This window comes from Panthera onca, chromosome F1, assembly GCF_046562875.1.
Source record: "Panthera onca isolate mPanOnc1 chromosome F1, mPanOnc1 haplotype 2, whole genome shotgun sequence".
Lineage (NCBI taxonomy): Eukaryota > Metazoa > Chordata > Mammalia > Carnivora > Felidae > Panthera > Panthera onca.
Genome location: NC_138355.1, coordinates 41056539 through 41079842, shown reverse-complemented (window position 1 = coordinate 41079842; position 23304 = coordinate 41056539). Strand labels below are relative to the sequence as shown.

Here is a 23304-nt window from a genome sequence, read left to right as displayed (position 1 = left end):
CCCTGAAATGAAATCATTCTCATTCACTAGCATTCTGGTGTTTGTTTTGGGTGATAGATAAAAGGGAAGCATTAAGGGAAGGCTAATGTACTGAGCAAAAGTACAGCTCATCCTCAATTTTGCCTTGTTTATCATGCAGCTTAGAGATGGTTGTCTAAGTGAGTATTATTAGTTTTGGTGGACAACAGGCTGAAATGTGTCATTTAAATTTGGAGAAAGAGAAAAATAGAGTGTGATAAAGTCACCACATATTTTTGACAGTTTTTATCTCTTCCTTTGGCTTCTTTGGCACCATCTTTCCTTCTTCCTCTTCAACCATTTACTTTCTTTGTCCCATTTGGGATTTTTCATTGTTCTGGTCAACATTTAACACATAATTTTTGAGAGCCTACTATGTGAGGGCCACTATCTTAGGCAACTTTGATGTTCCTCAGGGATGCCTGCATCTATAAATCTGTATTATTGGCTTTCAATAATTTGGGAGTAAGATGGAAAGTATGAAAAATATGAGTTTATTTTCCTTTTGTTTGTTGTTGTTAACCCTCCTACATTTATGTGAGTGAGCTTGTTAACATGGTCAAAATCACTTGTAATGAGATGTATATGCCTTAAGCTTTCGATATATTGGGAAAAACAACACACCAAGATGAGGTTTAATTGTTTGAAATATTCTTCTTAGACAATCGTGCAAATCTATAACTTCAAATACCACCTTTACATTAATGACATTGATTCTCTCTGACTCATCCAGACCTTCCTTCCAAAACCCAGAACCATTTCTACACATTCTTGGATGTCCCACAAACTGAGCAATCTGGAAAATGATTTATTGTTTATTCTCCAAATTTCTTGTCTTCTTTTATAGCTTATACATCAGTTGAAGTCACAACTGTCTATCTAGAAGCTCAGCGAAAGATCTGTTCATTTTACTTTCCATTCTCCATCATCCTTACTTATAGCAACTTATCAAGAACTAGATATTCTATCTCCTTAATGTATCTTCTGTCATTATATCCTCTATTTCTCTCTTTTTCTTTCTCATTGACTGGTATTTTTAAAAACAATTCTAGTCTGCCTTTCCTCTTTTAGTCTTCTGCACTGTTGTCATAGAATAGCAAAATCAAGTCACATTCCTGCTTAAAATCTTAAAATTTCTTAATGTTTCCCTCTAGCTATAGAATAAATCAATCATTTCCATCTTATGTTTTATCATTTCTCTCTTATGTTTCTATCTTCTCTTATGTTTTATCATTTATATTCATTTATCTGTCTTTCTTCAACCCCAAGACCACAAACCTGGTCCAAATCATTGTCATATCTTTCTGGACAAATTAAGTCTTGCTATTGTTCTCTCTCTTGTCTCCTCATAATCTGTTCTCCACATGGTATCCAGTGTAATCATTTAAAAATATCGCTCCTCTGTAAAACTCTTAATAGTTTCTCTGTGAACTAAAAACAAAGTACAGTCTTTAACATACCCATGGGACACTGCATGAGCTGGCCCCTCCTATCTGCCCAACCTGACCTCGATTTGCTCTCGCCCTCCCTCAGTATGCATTAACCACAGTGGCTTTCGTTCAGGTCTGCAAATGTGCCTAGTTCTTTCTTTCCCCAGGGTCTTCCCACACACTGTTTTCTCTGCCTAAAATACTCTTCCCCTCACGTTTTCCCTAGCTAAGTCTTACTTATCCTTTGGGTATCATCTTCCCAAATAACTTGTGGTTTTTCAAAAATGCCAGGCTATTTATGTCACCATTCCTTGCTATTTTTACTTTCTTAGTATGAAATAGTCTTTCCCTCATCCAACATCTTGTTACTCTGTCCTAAAGAACTCAGTTGATGAGAAGTTTTCTCATTCAGGAAAACTTTCTGAAAACCTCAAGCTGACTTGGATATGCCTCCTCCGTGTTCCTGTGGATTGTGATCTAATTCTATGCACCTCATTTCAATTAAAGTCTCCTGAGAGATTTTTCTGTATTGAATTTCCCCTTACTAGTGAAAATATTAACCAGCCACATTGATTCAGTATATAGTATGCAGTGCTGAGTTTCCTGTTAATTCAGTTTTAATATTCCGTGGCAATCTGAAGCCAGAACTTTACTTTTATTGCTCAAACTTCGTGATTTTCTCCAGTGACCCATAGCACAAAAAGTCAGAAGGACCACTTGCTCAACTGAACTTTCATTTACATCCCTTTGGAGTAAAATTATTTTGGATGAACCTGAGTTCTGCTAGATTCATTTTTTTTTCCTTTTGAGATTTGGAGAGGGTTGTAGGAGAAGGGGAAATAATAACCTTATTTTGCTTGTATTTATTATTGTTCTTATTTCAGAAACTTCATATTTGAATGGCTCTACACAAAAATGTTTGCTTATCCTTGTTTTTTACTATCTTTGGATTTACTGTGAATCCCTCTCCATCAGTTTTCACAGAGATGCAATGTTGGTTTCTCCTTTTATGCATGGCATTGGCCCTGGTAGCTTTTTGCAGGAAGAACTACTGGGGACAGCATTTCTCCTAGGAGGTGGTAGAAGTGGTTTTCATTAGGCAGTTATAGTATGTGGCTGACAATTTCAAAATGTCCCACCTAAACTGAACCAGTTATCCTCTTACCATCTCCCAGTATTCAGGAGAAGCTTTTTGAATGTACTCAAGTAATCATACTGGTAATTTTACTGGTGAGGGGATGATAAACTTGATTTTCTTATTTTGAAAATATCAAGAAAAATCTGTTGTATGACTGCAGATTGAGATGCCCAGGTAAGGCACTTCATGCTGCTGATCTTCTTGGAGTGCAGGGATTTTCTTAAAAGACTGTCCAGAAAAATGTTGTTAATTATTATTTACTCATACAATGAGGGAATGGTGTTCATAGTTGCATGGGTAATATATGCACATGCAACACCAATTGTATTTAGAGTGCAAGGTCCTAATCTTACATACCCATTATTAGCATCATTTCAACCAGGTGCGATGTCACTTTGAGAGATTCTCTAGTAGCTACCACTATTTCTTCAATTCTGAAGAAGCAAATGGAGGAGAGCAGGGAGTATGGATGCCCTCCCTCTTCCTCCTTCCCCCTCTTTCTTTCTCTGTTTTCCTTCCTATCTCTTTGTGGTCTGATAATTCTGTTAGGTATGTATGTGTGTCAGTTATTCAGTGATTTTTATTTTTCTTTAAATATGTTTTCTGTCTCAGAAAATATGACATATATGTGGGGGTTTTGCTCTTCCTAAAGGATAACAATTTTATATATTAGAATTTCCTTCTTATATTTTCCATATATATTGGTATTTTCTCTACTCATTTGAAACTTCTTGTTCATTTCCATTTTATTCTTAAGACATGAAAGATGTTTTGGCAGTGTCTTCTCCTTTGTGCTGATTCTAATGTGGCCTTCATATATGTAATCACTTTCTTTTTCTCCTTAGCTCTGATACCTCATCTTACCTGACTTCTCTGCTCAGTCTCTCTGACTCACTGGTTCATGCAAATGTGGCTTATTTCTCATGACATGTACATTCATCATATGAAAAATTATACTTTTATCAACAATGTGGTTCTTGCTGTCAATTGCCAACCTGAAACCAGTTGAGTAATTTTTTTTTGAAAATACCCACTCCATCATACCATGTTTTATGCTATATTGCAAGTATGAGTTTACTTTTTCTTTCTAAGTTGTTTACAGATTCTCCAAGAACACCAACCATAACTTATTTTTCCTTCAATCTCTAGTGTGTGGCTTTGTGCTTCATTGTAGGTACTTAATAAATAATACATTTAAAAAGTAGGTAAGAAAAACTAGCAAAAAGAAGTGATTAGCATTGTGAAAAGGAAGCAGAGAAGGTTTTTGAAGAGGTGACATTTACATTTGTTTGCACAAGATTAGGAATTTTCCAGGACAATAAATCAAGAAAGGAAGTTTCTAAGTTGATAAGCTAACAGAATATTATAAACAAGCTTGGAGCTCAAAGTTATCAAATTTTAATGATTCCCCTTGGACCATGTGCCATCTCTGAGCTAGTCACTCTGAAGACTTGAGTGTGGTTCTTACGCTGATGTCTTGATCTGGGGTAGGGCAGGTCCCACCCCTAAATGGCATGGACTACAAATAGGGATAAAATGACTCTGTAATAAGTAAAGAACCAGAAAAAGTAGAAGTGGATGTTAGAAAGGCAAAGAGAATATGTCCAATATGCCCAACAGGCTGTAACTTCTAGGTTTTTATGATCCACATAAATTTTTCTTTTGATATATAGAATTTCAAAATCTTTTTCCACTGAATGTTATGCCATTATGCCATCAACAAGAGACCATCAATCCCTCCTAGGCAGGAGAAAACCAAAATCATATCCAGTGGCATTGAACTCCAAGTCAACTCAAGATAAGGTTCACTTACCTTGATTAGATTCAACAGAGCTTCTCATAGTCTGGAGACCTGTAAATAAAATGCTCACTGCAACTACTGTCAAACCACTCAACTTCCCAGTAGCAGGAAAACAAACAAATTCAAATATAAACTCACATCTGAAGTTTACAACTTCACAGAATATAGCATATTCTGCAAAAATAAGAGAGCAAAAATTTACCAACCTGCATTTTCCTGTTTTTTCTTCTTGTCCATCGTTCATTATTCTCTCTGACCACACTGGAGGTGAGTTACTAGGAAGACACTCATTTGAAGTTTGTGCTCATTTGGTGCAGATCTGGAAATCTAAGGAGTACCTTAGCATTTAAGTAACTGCAAATCTGTGTTTTTCAGGCTGGGCTTTATCTGGGGATTTAGTCAATTTTTGTTAATGCGTGGTCTAATACCCAAAGTCAGATCTTGTCACACTGTTGTCCTTAAAATTAAACCATGACTTGGGATTGTCCATCTCTTAAAAACTAGACTCAGTGCTCTCTGGCCAAACTTCAAGTCCTTAGATGAATTGTTTCCATGTTAGCCAATATCTTGGGTCAATGGAAAGCCTGCTGGGGAGGAAGGCATGACTCATTACTGCTTATAGGCTGCATTCCAGGAATGACCCTTTACGATGAGGGTAATTGTTGCTGTGGACAGGCAAGGAGTGATGATCAGAGGTACTTATGAAGGTAATGGGGAATCAGTAAGTAACTCCTCCCAGGTCCCCGCCCCCTTTGTTTCGAGCCTTCTTATCTTGGCTCCCCTGTCCTTCAGTTAAGGTCAGATGCACAACTTTCTAGGTGTTCACTGACTATAAATTTCTGGCCAAAGGTAGATGCAGTCTAGTAAAAACCTATTTTCTTCCATTTCTGCCTCCTTCAATCTAAGTTTTGCCTTTGCCTTGGATTTTGCCAAATCTTCAAGAAATTATAATTACAACCTGATACTTTTTATGACATCACTCAAATCCAGGCTCGGTGAAACATGGTGTTTTTGTCTTCAGAGACAACAGGCATCAGCTGAATCAGTTGCTTTCTTGCCATCCACAGGAGCTTCAAATTTCTCAGTTTGAAACAGAGAACTCACTGCTCAGAACTCCATCTTGATGTAGACAAGCCCATAATTTAGGATCTATCATGTATAATATTCTATTTCCAAGTACTGATTTCTGTATCATTTAGGTGTTTTTTTTTAAGACATAAATGAGAGAAATTCAACTCAAACTGACTTACATAAGAAAAGGCCTTAGGCTGAATCCAGATGTTCAGTGAAGGCTTTCTCTACCTATTGCTTCCATTTTGTCTATGATGCCTTTATTCTTTGGAAAGGTGTCCCCTAGCCATGGCAAGTACTCTGGCTTGAATCACCCAGATTAGCAGCTTCAGCAAAGAAAAGTGTTCATTCTCACTGGTTCTAGCCAAAGCCTTCCGACATTTTCTAGGTGTATTAGTTTCCTAGAGCTACCATAACAAATTACTACAAAGTACCTGGCTTAAAATAATAGAAATTAAAATAAAATAAATAGAAATGTCACAGTTTAGGAGGCTAGAAGTCCAAAATCAAGGTGTTGGCAGAGACATGCTGCCTCTGAATGGTCTCGGGTAGAATCCTTCCTTGCCTTGTCTAGCTATTGGTGTTCCTTGGCTTATGACAACAAAGCTCCAGTCTCTGCCTCTGTTGTCAGATGACCTTATTCCCTGTGTGTCTGTGTTCAATTTTCTCTCTTATAAAAATAGCAGTCATTGGATAAGAGCCCACCCTAACAGAGAATAACCTCATTTGGACTTAATTTCCAAATAAGGTTATATCCCAACATTCTGAGCAAACATGAATTTTGGGGGAACTCTATTCAACCCAGGCATCAGGCGTCATCAAGTTCTTTCTCTTCGTAGAGCCTTTGCACTTGCAAATGTAACTAAAATTCTCTAACTCTTATTACTTCTTAGATTAAAGGCCACTCCCTGAAAGAGTATAATCTAAAGTAATCTCTTCTTATTATTTTCTTTCTTTTTTTTAATTTTATTTTTTTAATTTACATCCAAATTAGTTAACATATAGTGAAACAATGATTTCAGGAGTAGATTCCTTGATGGCCCTTACCCATTTAGCCTATCTCCCCTCCCACAACCCTCCAGTAACCCTCTGTTTGTTCTCCATATTTATGAGTCTCTTATGCTTTGTCCCCCTCCCTGTTTTTATATTATTTTTGTTTCACTTCCCTTATATTCAACTGTTTTGTCTCCTAAAGTCCTCATATGAGTGAAGTCATATGATTTTTGTCTTTCTCTGACTAATTTCACTTAGCATAATACCCTCCAGTTCCATCCACATAGTTGCAAATGGCAAGATTTCATTCTTTTTGATTGCTGAGTAATACTCCATTGTATATATATACACCACATCTTCTTTATCCATTCATCCATCGATGGACATTTGGGTTCTTTCCATACTTTGGCTATTGTTGATAGTGCTGCTATAAACATGGGGGTGCATGTGTCCCTTTGAAACAGCACACCTGTATCCCTTGGATAAATACCTAGTAGTGCAATTGCTGGGTCATAGGGTAGTTCTATTTTTAGTTTTTTGAGGAACCTCCATACTGTTTTCCAGAGTGGCTGCACCAGCTTGCATTCCCACCAACAATGCAAAAGAGATCCTCTTTCTCCTCATCCTCACCAACATCTGTTGTTGCCTGAGTTGTTAATGTTAGCCATTCTGACAGGTATAAGGTGGTATCTCATTGTGGTTTTGATTTGTATTTCCCTGATGATGAGTGAAGTTGAGCATTTTTTCATGTGTCGGTTGGCCATCTGGATGTCTTCCTTGGAGAAGTGTCTATTCATGTCTTTTGCCCATGTCTTCACTGGATTATTTGGTTTTTGGGTGTTGAGTTTGATAAGTTCTTTATAGATTTTGTATACTAACCCTTTATCTGATACGTCATTTGCAAATATCTTCTCCCATTGTGTCGGTTACCTTTTAGTTTTGCTGATTGTTTCCTTCACCATTCAGAAGCTTGTTATTTGATGAGGTCCCAGTAGTTCATTTTTGCTTTTGTTTCCCTTGCCTCTAGAGACGTGTTGAGTAAGAAGTTGCTGCCGGCAAGATCAAAGAGGTTTTTTCCTGCTTTCTCCTCAAGGATTTTGATGGCTTCCTGTCTTACATTGAGGTCTTTCATCCATTTTGAGTTTATTTTTGTGTATGGTGTGAGAGAGTGGTCCAGGTTCATTCTTCTGCATGTCACTGTCCAGTTTTCCCAGCACCACTTGCTGAAGAGACTGTCTTTATTCCATTGGATATTCTTTCCTGCTTTGTCAAAGATTAGTTGGCCATACGTTTGTGGGTCCATTTCTGGGTTCTCTATTCTGTTCCATTGATCTGAGTGTCTGTTCTTGTGCCAGTACCATACTGTCTTGATGATTACAGCTTTGTAATATAGCTTGAAGTCCTCATTATTTTCTATAGTATGTCTTTTGGTTTCCTTCTTTGAATTTACTACAACATGTAATTATTTGTTTCTTTTCCTTTAGAAGAATACGATCTTCCTGAGATTGTAGAACCCTTGTACTTTTTTTTTTGAGAGAGAGAGAGTGAGAAAGTGTGAGGGAGGGGCAGAGGGAGATGGAGAGGGAGAATCTCAAGCAAGCTTCACACCCAGTGTGTGGAGTAGTGTGACACAAGGCTTGATCTCATGACCATGGGATCATGACCTGAGCTAAAACCAAGAGTTGGATGCTTAAGTGATTGAGCCACTCAGACACCTATGTTTTATGTACTATTTTGTCCTTAGCATCTGGCATTATTTTTGACACATGGTAGAATCTCAATAAAAAGTGTTGAAGAAATAAATGGAGGGATGAATGGATGGATAGATGGATGAATGGATGGGTGGATGGATGGATGAATAAAATAGGTAAATATAAACAATGGGCATTTTCTACTTAATTATACTCTGTCAACCAACATTTTGCACTTTTCTTTGAAAAATGATGATTATATTATATTTTATATACTTATCAATTTGTAAACTCAATGTCTGTAGAAAATATTGAAAGTCTTCTATGTGAGGTGATGTCTAGGAGAAAAAATGAGAACAGTACTTGTGTTCAAATATTCAATACTTGTGTGATTCAATACTTGTGTTCCAAAGCTTATAATTTTAGAAGAAACAAATTAAAAAACAATAATTATCCTTAAAATTCTTATTCTAATGGTGGGATTAATTAAATGGCTTCTACATATTAAAAAATTGCAAAGTTTGGGTTCATAAAGAGTTTACATTTATACTGAGTAGCAATAACAAGCCTCTCTCAGAGGGTCTGGCACATAATAAACACTCAATAAATGTTAGTTGGATAAACTAATGAATAGTTTGTAAAATGCCTGTAATGGAAATTGGAAGCAAAGGAATACAATCATTATTTCTAAGAAACGGTCACAGTATTTTCAGAGCTTAAACTGATAAGAACCATTAATACCTACAGTGTTCATGAGGTGTTTTTCTACAAGAATTCCTGGTTAGACTGACTAGTGTTTGGCATGGTCTGTCTTGCTATTTGAAAATGTGTGGGAGAAGGATCCAAAAGTGACAGCCAACTTAGCTGGGATTCTCTCATTTTAATTTGGGGACATTCCATGACCCCTTTCAAAGAAGAATTGATTAGTAGATTTTTACAAAAAATTAATTTCTCCGTCTTGATAAACAAGAAAAAGCTTAGTAGTATACTGGAAAATATAAGGCATGAAAATCACAAGTTTCATATAACCTATGGGCTAGGCTGCAATGGGACATTTAAAATATATACATATTCTTGTTCTCTGTTAGATAAGGAGAGTGAAATTTGACTTTTTTGACATACTACTAAACATGTTTCACGACAGTTTGAGCCATGGTGTTGGAAGTTTTCTTGGCAAAAAGCCCGAGGCTATATTACTAATTTATCAACCTTACCATGCATATCTGAGCTTGCTTTGTATAATTCTCCTGCTCTCATGCTCTTGGGCCCTTATATTTATTCTCCATATTAGGAGTTAACAGTGTTTCTCCTTTTTAATACACCTGACTTTAGATGAATAATTTTATTCATCACTGTCCAGGAAGCCTTTGAAAATTCTTTTGTTGATCAGTTACACAGCTGTATCCTGATCCTAAGACCAAGTTGAAGGCCCTTAATAACATACTCTTTCACAGCTCCTATTTTCCATCCTGGGAAGTTCCCCGCATCGCATATATGTTTCTTGCAAATAATTTTTTGAGTTTTTGACATGATCCTGAACTGTCAGGCTGGCACTTTATTCTCCCAGAGATGAAGGAGCAGGAGTGATTAGGTTTTCCCTCCCCATCCCTTCCTATTTGCTCAAATCTGTGAGCTGTTCAGAGAGGAGTCATTCCGACACATGTCACAGGCACTGTCAATTAGGTTAATAGACAAGCAGGCAGGGCCCTGGCATTGAACTGTGTCATTTGTTGATGCTGGTATACTCAGAATGAAAGCAAGAGAGTCAGGATCTCTCTGACTCATGGTGTGTTCTTTTTGAAGAGGGCATTGTCATATTTGACAGAGAAAGGAAGGAATTCAGACAAAACAAGGGAAGGAAGAGTTTGTTATTTCTTACCACCAGCCAAATCCCTGGTTCCTGTTGCCAAGAATATAACTTTAATTTATAAAGCAAATACAAATCTAGTTATGTATTATTTAAAATTTAATTTGGAGTAATACCATATCTTTGGAGTCCAATTCTCTATTTTACAAACATGAGAAAACATGAGAAAAATAGGAATTGTGTGTGGGGGTTGCCCTAATGCAAATTCCATCAGTTATGTGTATGGTTAAGACAAATATGGGTGTTGAATAAAACTGGACTTTATTGATTATATATATATATATATATATATACACCAATTTTTAAATTATGTCTGCTGAATATTAATTACTATGTTAGAATAAGGTGTGTATTATGATTTTAGCAAAATATATTATAGGAAGGAACATAAATATAAGACACAAAATAAGTATAAATTGGATCCCCAAATTGTATGACAATGATGTTGTCAATATACAGCTTAAAACCTAAAATCATGCCCCATTGTGTCATCTGCAAATAAGCTGAAGGCACAAATTATCAAATTAAAAAGACACGAGAACCCGAAATCATGCTGAAGGGATTCTTGCCTGTTTTTTTAATCCCAGAGTAAAATGTCCCCACTAAAGCCCACCATCCAAAAAATGTCTATAAGGAATACACTTTAGTTATGCTGACTCTTATTTTCTTAATGTAATAGTTTGCCTGTCACCAAGAAGAGTTTTGGCATGAATACTTTCTAAGTCCCAAACAGTTAGCTTCAAGAACAGGAACAACAACAACAACAACAACAACAACAACAACAGCAAAGAATGTATGCACAACTTATCAGCTGGTCAGCATGATGATTCACGTGAAGGCAGCAACCTAAAGCCCAATGAAAGTTCTTTGAGAATGACCTAATGCTCATTTAGAGTTATGTCAATGGTGACAGGAATCATAAATAATTGTGACTGAATCGAGGTTTCATCAGAAAAGAACTCCAATTGGAAATAACCAGGGTTGTATTCTGTTAAATCTAAAAGGACTTTGCTTCTGACACTGTTCCATCTTTGCCTCCATACAGCTTTAAAATTTCTTTTCTAACTGAATCAGCATGTAATCTTATAATATTTCTATCAAAAGAAAGTCTCTTGACCTCTCATTCTAATCTAGCTTGTGCTCCATTTTTCTGTTCCCCTTTATAGCAAAATTTATTTTAAAAAAACGTTATCCATATTCCCCGCATCCAATTCTTTTCATCCATAGCCTCTTTAACATACCAATCCTACTTCAGTTCCTTTTAACACCACTAGTCAAGTTCACAAATGTTATCTATGTTCTCCAACCTAGTGTTGAATTTTCTGTCATTTCTTTCACTGACATTTTATGCCCTAACTTCTCAGCATTAGTCTTCCATAAACAAGTGCTGGTTTTTATCTTTGACTTCTACTTTGACTTTTATTCTTTGACTTGACTTCTACTTTGACTTTTATTCTTTGACTTGGCTAAATGCTCATACTCTCTCTCCCTTTCTCTCCCTCTCTCTCTCTCCCTCTGTGTGTGTGTGTGTGTGTGTGTGTGTGTGTGTACGTATATTCCTCCCTTTCTCTATCTACTCTGGCTTCCTTGGTGATTTTATTCAACCCTGTGTCTTTTTTTATGCCTCCCCGCATAAGGACATGCACTAGTCTCACAGCTATCACCAGAATGTTAATACTAGATATGCCTGACTTCTTTCGCCTATCTTTGTAGCATTGGGAATCATGCATGCTATTGTTGCATGTATTAGTGGTTTGCTCTTTAACACTGTTGTGTAGTATTCCATTGTATGACTATTCTACAATTTTTATTCTCTGTCTATTGCTGATGGAAATTTGGGTTGTTCATGGTTTGGGGGTATTATGAATAAAGATGTTATAAATATTCTTTATCAGGTCTTTTGTTGGATATAAGCACTTATACATTAGAGTGGAATTCTTGGATATAGGTATTTATTCATTTATTCATATCCAAGTATTCCACTCTTGGATATAGGCATATTTAGTTTTTCATAGGTACCACCAGAAAGTTCTAAAATGTTTGTATCAAGTTGTACTCATAATCAACATGAGAGACTTTTCTTTAATCTAAATTTTCACTAGAATTTTATAGTGATTTTTAATTTTAGCCATAGGGATTGTAAAATGGTATCTCATAATTTTAATTTGGAATTTTTCCTAATGGCTAATGATATTGAGAATCTTTTAATTTGTTTAATGTCCATTTTTATATCTTCCCTCGAGAGGTGTCTTTTTAAGTCTTTGCTTCTATTTCTTTTGAATGTTTTTTTATTATTAACTTGAAAGTTACTTTTTAGAAATCCTAAAATGCTTTATGTATTTTATGTATTTGAAGTACCATTTTCCAATCTGTGGCATGTTTGCCTTTTACTGTCTTCATAGTGTCTTTTGATTAATAGAAATTCTTACTTTTAACGAAGTCTGGTGTACTGATTATTTCTTTTATGATCAGTGCTTTTTTTTATTTATCCTGCTTTAAAAATTTTTGCCTTTCCCAAGGTCATAAAAATATTATCCTATGGTTTACTTTAGAAGCTGTCAGATGTAGGTCTATGAGTTATCACACTTGTGTGTGTCTGAGGTGGGGGTGAGGTAAGAGTCAAGGTTCATTATTTTCCATGTGGGTATATGATTGACATAGCACTATTTAGTATAAATATAATATTCATTCTTTCCCCCAGTGAATTTCAAATTCTTGTTATAAATCAGATAATTGTATTTGTGTGGGTGTTTCTGACCTCTCCATGTGCTGGTCTATATTTGTGCCAGACAATGTTGTTTTAATTACTATAGATATATAGTAAGATATATCATATATCATGTAGATATATGATAAGTCTTGATATCTAGTAATATAAATCTTCCATTTCTTGTCTTCTTTGATACTGCTTTTACTGCTCTAGGTCCTTTGCCTTTCCATATAGATTTTAGAACTAGTTTGTGGATTGTTACAGAAAACAAACAAAAATAAATAACAACCACTGTGACTTTGACATGGATTACATTAAATAGAACAATTTGAAGAGAACTGTTCTGTTTTGAGTCTTCTAATTCATAAATATAGTAATAAACTATAATTTTCTGGGGTCTTTAATTTCTTTAATAATGCTTTATAATTGCTAGGATAGAGTTCTTGAAAATCTTTGCTGTTTACTCTTAGGTATTTGATCTTTTTGATGTTATTGCAGGTGATTCTGGGTTTCAGATTTCATTTCTACTTGTTAATTGTTACTGTGTAAAGTACATTTAATTTTAGTATGTTGACCTTGTTTTCTGAGACCTTGATAAATGCACTTATGAGATATAGGAGACTTTTTTTAGAATTCTTAGGTTTTTCTAATAGATTAAAATATTGTTTGTGACTAAAGATAGTCTCACTTCTTCCTTTCTAGTATGAACATGGAATTTTTGTTTTGCCTTACTGCAGTAGCTAAGTTTTTCAGTACAATGTTGAATAGAACTGATGAGAATAAATTGCTTTGTTCCTAATATTAGGGAGAAAGCATTCAGACTTTCAACATTAAATATGATGTTAGCTCTGGATTTTTCTTAGATGAACTTTTTAGAAAGTGTAATTCTATTCCTGTATTTCTAAATGTTTTTTTTTTCCAAATCACAAATGATGTTAATGGTTGTATGTATTAGTATTTACATGTAATGTAATAAATGTAAATTTATATGTAAATAAAGGTAATATATATAAACAATAAAAACAAATATGTATAATTATTATCTTAATAATTTTATATATTATTAAAAGGAATTGACTTACATGATTGTGTAGGCTGAGAAGTCCCACAGTCTGCTGTTTATAAGCTGGAGATGTAGGAAACTGGTGGTGTAGTTTATAAGGATTGATGGTGTAGGTCCCAGCTGAGGGCAAGGGAAGACTGATGTTTCAGCTCAACCAGTCAGGCAGAAAAAGAGAGAGAATTCAACCTTCTAACCTTTCCCCACCTTTTTTTAAATTCAGGCCTTCAACAGGTTGGACAATGCCCACCCACATTGGAAAGGACAATCTGCTTTACTCAGTCCAATTCAAATGCTTGTCTCTTCTGGAAACACCCTTTTAAACTCATTTAGAAATAATATTTAACCAGATATCTGGGCATCCTGTGGCCCAGTTAAGTTGACACATAAAATTAACCATCATAGTCATTAAATATTATAATTTTAGACAACGTTGGATTTGATTGTTGACGTTTTGTTACAGATGTTGTGTGCATGTGTATTCATCAGAAACATGTCTGTCATTTCCTTTCTTGTGATGTCTATCTAGTTTTCATACTCAGGTAATACTGGCCTTCTTCAGTTTCCTGAAAGCATTTGTGTAAAAATGGCACTACTTCTTATTTAAAACTGTAGTAGGGGCGCCTGGGTGGCGCAGTCGGTTAAGCGTCCGACTTCAGCCAGGTCACGATCTCGCGGTCCGTGAGTTCGAGCCCCGCGTCAGGCTCTGGGCTGATGGCTCGGAGCCTGGAGCTTGCTTCCGATTCTGTGTCTCCCTCTCTCTCTGCCCCTCCCCCGTTCATGCTCTGTCTCTCTCTGTCCCAAAAATAAATAAAAAAAAAAAAAAAAAAAAAAAAAAAACTGTAGTAAAATTCACTTGTGAGACCTAAAGTTGTCTTTGTTGGGAGATTTCTTTTTAACTATGAATTTAAGTTTTCTAATAGATAGATAGCTATCTAGCTTATCTATTTCTTCTTGACTGAGCTTTGGTAGTTTGTACCTTATTAAAGAAATTTGTCCAATAGTTAAGTTGTCAAAATTGTTGGTATAAAATTGTTTACAATAGTACCTTATTAAGTTCTGAAAGTTTGAAGGATCTATGGTGATGTCCCTCTTTCATTCTCATATTGGTTAATTGTGTCTTCTCTTTTTTTCCTGATCAGTCTGACTTGAGGTTCATTAGCTTTATTGATCTTATCAAAGAATCAGTTTTTGGTTTCATTGATTTTATCAGTTCTTTTTTCTGTATCTTAGTTCATTAGTTTGTTCTTGTCCATGTGGTCTAAGAATTAATTCTTCATGCTTTAAATTTTTTTAACTTATTTAAAAATTTTTAATGGCCCATAATGTGGTCTATTTGGTGACTGTTCCATGTATACTTCAAAAGAGTATATATTCTGTTGTTGTCGGGGGAGTATTGTATACATTTCAATTAGGTAAATTTGCCTAAGAGTGGTTGTTCAGTTCTTTTATATATATTTGATGGAATTCTCACCAACTTCTCATAACTATTATTGAAAAAGGAATACTGAAATTTTCTACCATAATTGTGGATTTAATTTTTTTTCCTTTTAGTTTTATCAGTTTTTGCTTCATGTGTACTAAAGCTGTTACTAGCCTCAGGTATGTATAGGCTTGCTATGTCTTCTTGATGCATTGATACTTGTTCTTGTGAAGTATTTCCTTTCTGTAATAATCTTCATGCAAAGTCTACTTTGTCAGATATTGATATAGTCATCTAGGTGTCTTTTCTTCCACTCAGTAAAATGCGTCCACAGAAAAATTATCCCATCTTACTATGTAGTTTCATAATTTTGCAAGTACATATACTTGTATACTTCCACTGTAATCAAGATATTGAATAGTTTTGTCACCCCCCAAAATTTCCCCATGTCCCTTTATGGGTAATTCTTCCTTCCACTAGCCCCTAGTGACAACTCATCTGTTTTCTGTCTCTAGAATTTGCCTTTTCCAGGGAGATGACCCAAATAGATAAAATCATGAATGAAAATGGAATGATTACAACCAATCCCTCAGAGATACAAACAATTATCAGGGAATACTATGAAAAATTATATGCCAGCAAATTGGACAACCTGGAAGAAATGGACAAATTTCTAAATACCCACACTCTTCCAAAACTCAATCAGGAGGAAATAGAAAGCTTGAACAGACCCATAACCAGCGAAGAAATTGAATCGGTTATCAAAAATCTCCCAACAAATAAGAGTCCAGGACCAGATGGCTTCCCAGGAGAGTTCTACCAGACATTTAAAGCAGAGATAATACCTATCCTTCTCAAGCTATTCCAAGAAATAGAAAGGGAAGGAAAACTTCCAGACTCATTCTATGAAGCCAGTATTACTTTGATTCCTAAACCAGACAGAGACCCAGTAAAAAAAGAGAACTACAGGCCAATATCCCTGATGAATATGGATGCAAAAATTCTTAATAAGATACTAGCAAATCGAATTCAACAGCATATAAAAAGAATTATTCACCATGATCAAGTGGGATTCATTCCTGGGATGCAGGGCTGGTTCAACATTCGCAAATCGATCAACGTGATACATCACATTAACAAAAAAAAAGAGAAGAACCATATGATCCTGTCAATCGATGCAGAAAAGGCCTTTGACAAAATCCAGCACCCTTTCTTAATAAAAACCCTTGAGAAAGTCGGGATAGAAGGAACATACTTAAAGATCATAAAGGCCATTTATGAAAAGCCCACAGCTAACATCATCCTCAACGGGGAAAAACTGAGAGCTTTTTCCCTGAGATCAGGAACACGACAGGGATGCCCACTCTCACCGCTGTTGTTTAACATAGTGCTGGAAGTTCTAGCATCAGCAATCAGACAACAAAAGGAAATCAAAGGCATCAAAATTGGCAAAGATGAAGTCAAGCTTTCGCTTTTTGCAGATGACATGATATTATACATGGAAAATCCGATAGACTCCACCAAAAGTCTGCTAGAACTGATACATGAATTCAGCAAAGTTGCAGGATACAAAATCAATGTGCAGAAATCAGTTGCATTCTTATACACTAACAATGAAGCAACAGAAAGACAAATGAAGAAACTGATCCCATTCACAATTGCACCAAGAAGCATAAAATACCTAGGAATAAATCTAACCAAAGATGTAAAAGATCTGTATGCTGAAAACTATAGAAAGCTTATGCAGGTAATTGAAGAAGATATAAAGAAATGGAAAGACATTCCCTGCTCATGGATTGGAAGAATAAATATTGTCAAAATGTCAATACTACCCAAAGCTATCTACACATTCAATGCAATCCCAATCAAAATTGCACCAGCATTCTTCTCGAAACTAGAACAAGCAATCCTAAAATTCATATGGAACCACAAAAGGCCCCGAATAGCCAAAGTAATTTTGAAGAAGAAGACCAAAGCAGGAGGCATCACAATCCCAGACTTTAGCCTCTACTACAAAGCTGTCATCATCAAGACAGCATGGTATTGGCATAAAAACAGACACATAGACCAATGGAATAGAATAGAAACCCCAGAACTAGACCCACAAACGTATGGCCAACTCATCTTTGACAAAGTAGGAAAGAACATCCAATGGAAAAAAGACAGTCTCTTTAACAAATGGTGCTGGGAGAACTGGACAGCAACATGCAGAAGGTTGAAACTAGACCACTTTCTCACACCATTCACAAAAATAAACTCAAAATGGATAAAGGACCTGAATGTGAGAGGAAACCATCAAAACCTTAGAGGAGAAAGCAGGAAAAGACCTCTCTGACCTCAGCTGTAGCAATCTCTTACTCGGCACATCCCCAAAGGCAAGGGAATTAAAAGCAAAAGTGAATTACTGGGACCTTATGAAGATAAAAAGCTTCTGCACAGCAAAGGAAACAACCAACAAAACTAAAAGGCAACCAACGGAATGGGAAAAGATATTTGCAAATGACACATCGGACAAAGGGCTAGTATCCAAAATCTATAAAGAGCTCACCAAACTCCACACCCGAAAAACAAATAACCCAGTGAAGAAATGGGCAGAAAACATGAATAGACACTTCTCTAAAGAAGACATCCGGATGGCCAACAGGCACATGAAAAGATGTTCAACGTCGCTCCTTATCAGGGAAATACAAATCAAAACCACACTCAGATACCACCTCACGCCAGTCAGAGTGGCCAAAATGAAGAAATCAGGAGACTATAGATGCTGGAGAGGATGTGGAGAAACAGGAACCCTCTTGCACTGTTGGTGGGAATGCAAATTGGTGCAGCCGCTCTGGAAAGCAGTGTGGAGGTTCCTCAGAAAATTAAAAATAGACCTACCCTATGACCCAGCAATAGCACTGCTAGGAATTTATCCAAGGGATACAGGAGTACTGATGCATAGGGGCACCTGTACCCCAATGTTTATAGCGGCACTCTCAACAATAGCCAAATTATGGAAAGAGCCTAAATGTCCATCAACTGATGAATGGATAAAGAAATTGTGGTTTATATACACAATGGAATACTACGTGGCAATGAGAAAAAATGAAATATGGCCTTTTGTAGCAACATGGATGGAACTGGAGAGTGTGTTGCTAAGTGAAATAAGCCATACAGAGAAAGACAGATACCATATGGTTTCACTCTTATGTGGATCCTGAGAAACATAACAGAAACCCATGGGGGAGGGGAAGGAAAAAAAAAAAAAAAGAGGCTAGAGTGGGAGAGAGCCAAAGCATAAGAGACTGTTAAAAACTGAGAACAAACTGAGGGTTGATGGGGGGTGGGAGGGAGGGCAGGGTGGGTGATGGGTATTGAGGAGGGCACCTTTTGGGATGAGCACTGGGTGTTGTATGGAAACCAATTTGACAGTAAATTTCATATATTAAAAAATAAAAAAAAATAGAATTTGCCTTTTCTATAATATTCTACAAATGGAATCATAGAATATGTTGCTTTTTGATTCTGCATGATTTTCTTAACCTAATGATTTGGGGGTTTGTCCACATTGTTGTATGGGTCAGTAGTTTGTTCTTTTTTTTTTTTTATTGCTGAGAAGTATTCAATTGTATGCCTGTCCCAGACACCATTACCACCAATTTTCCAATAATGCTCTTTCCAAATTCTTGACTATTCAAACGTTTAGCCACTGGACATGAATAAGTATAGACTGTACCTCAGACATCTCTTCTTTGAGGCAAATTAACAGATAGCTGCACTGCTTGAATTTCTGCCCACTGGAACAATTTCCCTTAACAATTGTCCTTAAAGATTACTCCTGAGTAAGACTATAGTGATGCAGTTGTTTACTTTTGACATATCATGTGGAACTATCTATAAATTAAAGCTGACATTTTATTCATTATTATGAAAGAGAGAGAAGGTAATCTTTCGAGAGTAGGAGACATGAAAATCTAGGTTACTTTCTCAGAAACTTATCTGTGTGTTCAGGATCTGGTCATGCCTGATTCCATATGCAGTATTTCTTGATGATGAAGTTCAGTGATGCATGCCCAGCTTTATGGCTTGGTGGGCCAACAACTCATATGCATGGGCAGCTCATATGACCTGACTACTTGGTAGTCTGTGATCAAGTGCTCAGTCTTTAGTAGGATCCAGTGTTAAGTCAGAAACTATCTAAAAAATAGTGTAACTAACTCCAAAGAATGGCATAGTTTGGTTCCAAAATCCTCACTGCATGAAAAGGTTTATTCTGGGTCCATGCTTTCCATGGGTTGCTTCCAGCAAATAATAAGTGCTGTAATATACAGTAAGCAGGCTCAATGTCTCTGACAGCTGACTTTAGCTTGAGGTCTCCTTAACAGCCTTGCTGAACTACTTTTTTTAGACTGCATGGCTGTCTAGGGTACTTCTACCAACCTCCCTTTCCCCTCTCTTTCACTTGAGAGTCACACTTACATTGTAGACTGACTTACCTTCCAGCCTCTCCTGACTCTTTCTATGTTGTCTCACACAGTATTTCTCCTAATACAATTTCTACATGTCTAATCTTGTTGCAGAGTCTGCTTTCAACTCCCTGCTCTTGGTTCAAGCAATAGTCTTCTCCGTGTGGCAACTGCAATGGGCTCCTAACTAGTCTCCGTATGATCCTCTATCCCCCAAAATCTATCCCACAGATATTTTCATATTTCTACTTTTGTGGACTTTAGGACCAAAAGATCTCAAATAGTCACTAAGTTTATGGGATTTTCCCCATAAACTTGCTCTCAGCAGGACTTTGCTGTCTACACAAAAGAAATAGGAGTCTTGGCTCCTTTCTTTCAGAAATCTTACTATACACACACACACACAGACACACACAACCACACACACACACACACACACACACACACACACTATATATATATATATATATATATATATATAATAGCTAAAGATAATGTAAATTTCATAACATTGAGGCCCTTGCCCTTCATGTTTATTAATCTCTCCCAGAGTTTATTTAGAACTGTGCTTTGTACATAGGAAAACTTCAATAAGTATTTGTGGAATGAGTTAATGAAGTAAAACAACCAATCACAGGGTCATTCCTTCATTCAACAAATATATATTGATCATCAGCTATGTGTCAGGCACTATTCTAAGTGCTGGAGATGAAGCAAAAAATAAAATAGGCAAACATAACTGTTTATAAAGCTTATGTTTGTGCATGTGTGGGACAGACAATAAATAAATCAATAAGAGGGATAGGAAGAGAGTCATAATGTTGGTGGTGGACCTCATTGAGATGATGACATTAGAAGAGAGCAAGAATTAGGAGCAAATGAGGGGGTAGTTAAGCAGGTATTTGGGGAGAAGATCCAGGTAGAAGGAAGAGCAAGTACAAGTGCCCTGAGGCAGGAGCACCTTTTCATAGGCCACTGTCAGGATGTTGGTGTTTACTCCGGAAGAAATGAGAAGCTTTTGGAAAGTTTGATTTGGGATGATGTGGTCACACAAATGCAGCAGGACCTCATAGATAGGGAGGAATAGCACCAACTGGACCAACTTTGTGGAGGAGATCAATTTCCAGCAGACAGGGATCCTGATTTATTTATTCACACCACAAATGCTTACCAAGCCACTACTAGTTTACCAGCTACTAAGTATGAGGACTCAGGATATAGAGCTAAGTGACAGTTCCCCATGAATGGGAAGGAATCAGTGGAGTAGATGGTTAAAGTTATTAGAGACAGAGTATGAAGGTTAACTTGATGGCAGATGTTTCTGAGAATGCTGGGGGGAGGTAAAATCCTGTGCTTGATTGGAGGCACGTTCTCTCACTGCAGACCCAGAGGTTTTGGAGTGAGATGTTGAGGCAGTACCTGTTTGATGGCATTATTTTCTCTGGGAAGCAGGAGACCAAGGTCTCTGCTGAGAGCACAGGAGGAAGTTGAATGCTCTGATAATTTATTCATGTGCTCAGTGATTGGAAAGTCTCTAAAACAAAAAAAGGATGTCTGTCTAAAACTAAAAGGAATTAAAAACCAAGCTCTGTGGTCTTTATAATAATGACAATGATAGAAAGTAAGAGCTGAACAAAAAACAGCATTATTGGATAGATGGATAAATAGATAAACAGGCTTAGATTTCCCAAAAGTCGTGGCTACTGTGATGTTTTAGATGGAGTATATCTTTAATACTCCAAAGAATTCTGTATGACAGTATTTTATTTTATTATCCCACCTTCTATATGAAAGCTCTGTGGATAAGAAGGGGAAGTAACCTGCACTTCACCACAGCAGAGCTAGAATTTGAAAGCAGGTTTGTTTGACTCCTGAGCCCATTTGTCATTTAACAATATGCCCAGAAAATGTGATCCAGAGTAGCAAATCCTAAATAGGAGAGAAGCACAAGCTATTATAAGGAAGGAGCCCAGAGGAGAGTAATAAAGAACACTCAGGGGTAGGAACACAAGCTCTGTGGGAAGAGCAGTGAGGGGCCTACAAGGGAAGGTAAATTTCTTTAAGAAAGGAAGCCAGTGAAGGGATAGCTCATAATAATTTTCAAACACATCGACCTTTCTCTTGCTGGAGAGAATCAGGCTGTCATTCCATAAACATCAATAATCAGAATAGAGCAACATGCCATCACGTAATGATATGTACTAGCTACCACAGGAGTTAACTAGCACAGTTCCTGTTGACTGTCTGGTTAGGAAGACCTTCCATATGGTATTGTAATACTGTGGAAGAACCCATTAAAAAGTGAGTGCTATAGGAATGCAGAAGAGGAATACCAAACTAGACAAGGGTGGGGGTGGATATTGGGAGATCTGGGAAAGTGAGGGAGCAGGACCCATGTGGAAAACTGCTGGGAATTAATTAAGGCTGAAAAATGAGATTCGAGCAAAGAGTGGCAAGTGTGCCAGAGTTAGGCAGGGACCAAATTCACAGGACATTTTTACATCTTGTTGTAAGACTGTGAGGACCTTAGGAGCCAGAATTGAATCCTTTTCACCATTGCTCAGCACAATGCTTGAAACATGGTTGACTCTATATAAACATGCTGATAAAGAAATTGTATTTTATTCTGAAGGCAGGAGATATTGCAGGATAAAGTAAAGAGGAGTGGCATAATTAGATTTATGTTTTCAAAGGCTTAAAGGATTCCAGGTGGCTAAGACAGAGGCAGGATGATGTCTAATGTATTTGGCATGGGTTAGGGGTGAGGACCCCAGGTTCAGGAACAGGTCAATGCTGGGAGCAGTTAGAGATCAGATTGGGGGGAAGTCCTGCTGATGGTGGTCTTTCAATGCCAAAATGAGCAGTTTGGACTAAAGTCAGGTAGGAAAACTAAGAGCCTTTATAAGGCAATGAAAACCATGTCTTAGAAAACTTGATTAGACAATGAATTGTAGGGCAAAGCCTAGAGGCTGAGTGTTCAGTTTGGGGGCTTCATAGAGTAATTATGCATTGGAAGGTACAAGTCCAAACTGGGATCTTGAAGGCAGAAATGAGAGTGAGGTAATTTTTTAAAAGAAATTAGCACTTGGTGATCATATTTTATTTTTTCATTTTTTCATATGATTCAATTTATTCGTTAGTTTTGTCATATCATTCTATGAAGAACTTAAGTAACATACAAACAAGAGAAAATAAGTTAAAGAAAGCTCTAAGATTCTGATCCTGAGGAACAGATACAATTGTGTTGAATAGAAATTTACATGTGAATAATAAGGAGAGATAAATTTAATTTGTGCATAATGATAGTAATGGACAAAACAATAGAAAAATATTTATTACAGAAGTACAAACATGGCACTCATCCTGCTATTCTTAACTTATATTATCTCTATCTCACATGCCTGTAATATAGTGTCTATTACTAGTCCCGTTTTACAGCTGAGGAAACAGTCTTGAGGTTTCATAAGCTGCCCAAGGTCACAGAGCTGTATATGATAAGACTTGGATTCAAACCAGGCTGGATGATTCTAAAGCCACACTTTGAATCAGTTTGTGATACTTTTCTCCCCTTTACCTGTGATTCTTAGTTGATAGCTGGGCATCCAAGTGGAGATGCCCTAGAAAAGGTGTATGGAACTAGAACTTGGCTAAAGG

At 36.7% G+C, this 23304-nt stretch overlaps 1 long non-coding RNA gene across 2 annotated transcripts in view; it reads right to left on the bottom strand.

Annotated features, from left to right (window-relative positions):
* Nucleotides 1-23304, bottom strand: part of LOC144614853 (uncharacterized) — a 116441-nt gene that overhangs the window by 1606 nt on the left and 91531 nt on the right. Inside the window, exon 3 of one of the 2 annotated variants that reach the window (XR_013553087.1) lies at nucleotides 13802-13902. The exons of the other annotated variant lie outside the window; for it this stretch is intronic. This is a non-coding gene — a long non-coding RNA (uncharacterized LOC144614853). The remainder of the gene's footprint in view (nucleotides 1-13801; nucleotides 13903-23304) is intronic. 2 annotated transcript variants of the gene reach the window in all.